The sequence below is a fragment of the Rhinopithecus roxellana genome, chromosome 10, assembly GCF_007565055.1.
Source record: "Rhinopithecus roxellana isolate Shanxi Qingling chromosome 10, ASM756505v1, whole genome shotgun sequence".
NCBI classification, from domain to species: Eukaryota; Metazoa; Chordata; class Mammalia; order Primates; family Cercopithecidae; genus Rhinopithecus; species Rhinopithecus roxellana.
The window spans coordinates 46,333,538-46,337,684 of NC_044558.1; positions in this window are offsets into that span (position 1 = coordinate 46,333,538).

The following is a 4,147-nucleotide window of genomic DNA, read 5'->3' on the forward strand; positions in this document are numbered from 1 at the left end:
CCAGCTACTTGGGAGGCTGAGGCAGGAGAATGGCGTGAACCCAGGAGGCGGAGCTTGCAGTGAGCTGAGATCCGGCCACTGCACTCCAGCCTGGGCGACAGAGCGATACTCTGTCTCAAAAAATAAATAAATAAATAAATAAATAAATAAATAAATAAATAAATAAATAAATAAAGGTGGAGTCTTGCTATATTCCCCAGGCTGGTCTCAAACTCCTGGGCTCAAGCAATCCTCCTACCTCAGCCTCCCAAAGTGCTAGGATTACAGGCATGAGCCACCTTGCCCTGCCTTGATATTTAATTTCTGCTAAAGCTTTATTTAGATTTTGTTAATAGTAAAGATTTACCCATTTCCCGAAGCCGCAGGGAGCCCCAGGCTCTACCAAGCATTTTCTAGGTGCACCGCTGTTACCTGGGCACGTCCCACACTTCTCCTTCCAGGACTGCAAGCCTGTATGCATTTTCTGTTGCTTCCTGAGAAAGACCTGGGAGCCATCGCTTTAGCCTAAAAGTTCTTGGGTCTTTTTAGGAAGAACCTGAACTGCAAAACACATGTCCTTTATATTTGTAACTGGTCAAAATAACGCTGGAGTTAATGTTCCATCTGTTACGGAAAATGAAACCTCCTGAGCTGTCTGGTAACAGAAAGAAGCTGCAGAGCCCTGTTGTTTTCATCTTTTGTTTAACTCATGCAACATTTGAAAGTACATTTGCCTACAAGAAATAAAACTTACTTGTGAAATGGCTTATAAACGAACTCAGATGACAAGAAACCAAAACAGCGGGCCTGGCTGAAGCATGCATCCCTAGCCCTGAAAGCCAGCTGGGTCTTTCTGTAACATCAAAGGCACAAACAATTGAACCAACATGGGGATGTGTTCTGTCCAGCAGCCCTGGTGCCCTCAGACCATCCGAAGCAAGGGTAACCTACCAGCTATGTGGGTTTTCTTCACCTGAAAGTTGATTTTGCCCGAGAGCTTATAAATCGCAGTTCCCATCTTCGAGCCTGGCCCTGCTGTGCAGCAGAGCACAGAGAGACAGCTGATGGTGACAGGCTGAGCCGGCCAGGCCTGGCTGACCTGCGTGACTCAGAGCCCACCAGGGAGCAGGCCCTCGGCCTATCTTCACTCCCCGGCGTCATGTATTTTTCCAAGAGGTCACCAGCATGCTCAGCAACTCTGCTCACAGGGACCGTCAAATGTTCACACCTGTGTCTGTAAGTCAAGTTAGAAGACGCTTAGGGAGCGTCTCTAAGACCACAGTGTTGATTGGAGGCGCCCGTGGAGGTGGTTAAGACCTCTGGACCCAGACACTTTAGGTGAGCTCTGTGACCTTTGGCAATGTATTTAACCTCTCTGTGCCTCCATTTCTTCTGTAAGATGAGGAAAATAATAGTTCCCATCTCACTGAGTTTGCTGTTGCTGTTGTTTTTGAGATAGGGTCTCCCTCTGTTGCCCAGGCTAGAGTGCAGTGACATGACTCCGCTCACTGTAATCTTGATCTCCTGGCTGGAGCAATCCTCCTACCTCAGCCTCCTGAGTAGCTGGGAACATAGGCAAGAGCCACCACGCCTGCCTAATTAAAAAAAAAATTTTTTTTTTTGTAGAGATGGGAGCTCCCTATGTTGTCCAGGCTGGTCTTGAACCCCTGGACTTAAGCAATCCTCCCACCTCGGCCTCCCATAATGTTGGAATTACAGACATAAGCCACCATGTCTAGCCCTCTCTGAGTTGTGATAAGTATGAAAAGTGCTTAGACTGTTATTCAGTACCATAGTAAGTGCTCTGAAAGGGTGAGCCATTGAAAGAAACTCTGGGTGTTTTTTGTTCAGAAAATTTGCATTTATGAGCAGGGCTGCTGATTGATTGGGGTACTACTTTCTAAATATTTCTGAGAATACTAGGAAACCCCACTTCACATGATAGGTTAGATTACAATTCCCAGTGTTTGGAGGGAAAGACCCACTATAATAGCCAGGAATGAAGAGGAGAGGAGAGGCTGCTCAGCAGCATTCTTCAACCAGCCCTGTCAATAGGGCTGTTTTCTATCTGAACCCGCAGTCGGCAATCCATCCCAAGACGGTGCAAAGCTGCTCAGTGTTGCCGTTGCCTTGTGCTCAAGCTCTTTCGAAGCGTTCTCTCCCAAATGGTTGCCTTTTTAATGGTTAGAAACCTATGAGTAGCTGTCCTTTTCTCTCCCTGATCTCCCACTTTTGTGGACTATGAGACATTTTTACCCCTTGGTGAAACCCTCTGAGGAAGATTGCATTGCTTTACTTTTCTGGTGTCCTGAGGCAGAGGAGAGTTGATTTCACCAAAGCCAGATCACGTAGAGGGGAGGCCATCAGGATTGGGTGCAAACTCTTCAGCAGCACAAAAATAGCATTTCTTATTTCTCAGCTGGCTCTGTCACTTACCAGCCCTGTGATCCGGCTTCTCACTTTTCACATCTATAAAACAAAGGGGTGTTCCTGGAAGACCTCTAAGGTCCCTGTAAATTCTCTGCTTTCTTTTGAGGTTCTCAAATGGGTGTTTACACACCCTAGAGAAAGAGGGAGACAGTGGAATCACACAAAGCTACAGGCTAAACATAGCTCATCTTTCTAGAAAGGTAACTTTTTTTTTATATTAAAACAAAACTGGGAGTTTTTATGAAATACAATTCAAAGTTCCCAAGATTTTTAAAGTGAGGTTAAAAAAATGTTCATTTTGGAAAAAATAGTGGTGGTGGTTGCACAGCACTGTGATTAACTTTAATGCCACTGAATTGTAAAATTAAGAATGGCTAACATGGCAAATTTTATGTTATATCTATTTTTTACCACAATAAAAAAATTAAAAAGCAATGTTCAGGTAGATTAGAGAGTCCAGAAATAAACTCACACATACTCAGTCAAGTGATTTGCAACAAAGCTAAAAAGGTACTTCAGTGGAAAAAGGATAATCCCCTTAAAAAATGGTGCTGGGACAATTAGATATTCATATCCTTTTTTGCATATTCTTTAATCAACTTTGATCCATACCTTGCACCATATATAAGAATTAATTCGAAGTAGATCATAAGGCTAAATGTAAAACCTAAAGCTATACAATTTCTAGAAGAAAACATAGGAGGAAATCATTGCGACTTTGGGTTGGGCAAAGATTTTCCAGGTGAGATGACAAAAGCACAATTTATAGAAGAAAAAATTGATAAGCTAGACTTCATCAAAATTTAGAACTACTCTTCAAAAGTTACAATTAAGAGAATGAAAAGACAAGAGACTGAAAGTAAATATTTGCAAATCATGTCTGATATAGGAATATATAAAGAATCTAAAACCTTAACTAGAAACCAAGCAACCCAGTTAACAAATGGGCAAAATACATAAACAGACTTCACAAGAAAAGACATAGAGATGGCAAATAAGTACATGAAAAGATGCTCAATATTATTAGTCACTAGAGAAATGCAAAATCAAACCACATTGAGATGCTACCACACACCTATTGGAATGGCTGAAATGAAGATGTGAAAATACCACATTTTGGTAAGGATGTGGAGCAACTGGAACTTTTTCTTATAGGCTTCGAGTGAGAATGTAAAGTGATACAACTACTTTGGAAAAACAGTTTGTTAAAAAGTTAAATATACATCTACCATATGACACAGCCATTCTACTCCTACATATTTAACCAAGAGAATGGAAAGTATATGCCCATACAAAGACTTGTACACAAATATTTATAGTAGCTTTATTTTCAATAACCTAAAAGTGGAAACAACTCAAATGTCCATCAACAGGAAAATAGATAAATTGTTGTGCAATGGGCCGGGTGTGGTGGCTTGCATTTGTAATCCCAGCACTTTGGGAGGCTGAGATGGGTGGATTGCTTGAGCCCAGGAGTTCAAGACCAGCCTAGGCAGCATGGTGAGACCATGTCTCTATGAAAAACAAATTGTGCAATGGAATACTATTCAGCAATTAAAAATGAATTATTGATGCACATAAAATATGGATAATTATACTGAGTGAGAGAAGCCAGCCAAAAAAGAATATATATTGTATCATCCCATTTATATAATGCCCTAAAAGATGCAAACTAATCTATAATGACAGAAAGCAGATCAGAGGTTACTTAGAGGTGAGAGGGATGGAGGAATGAACA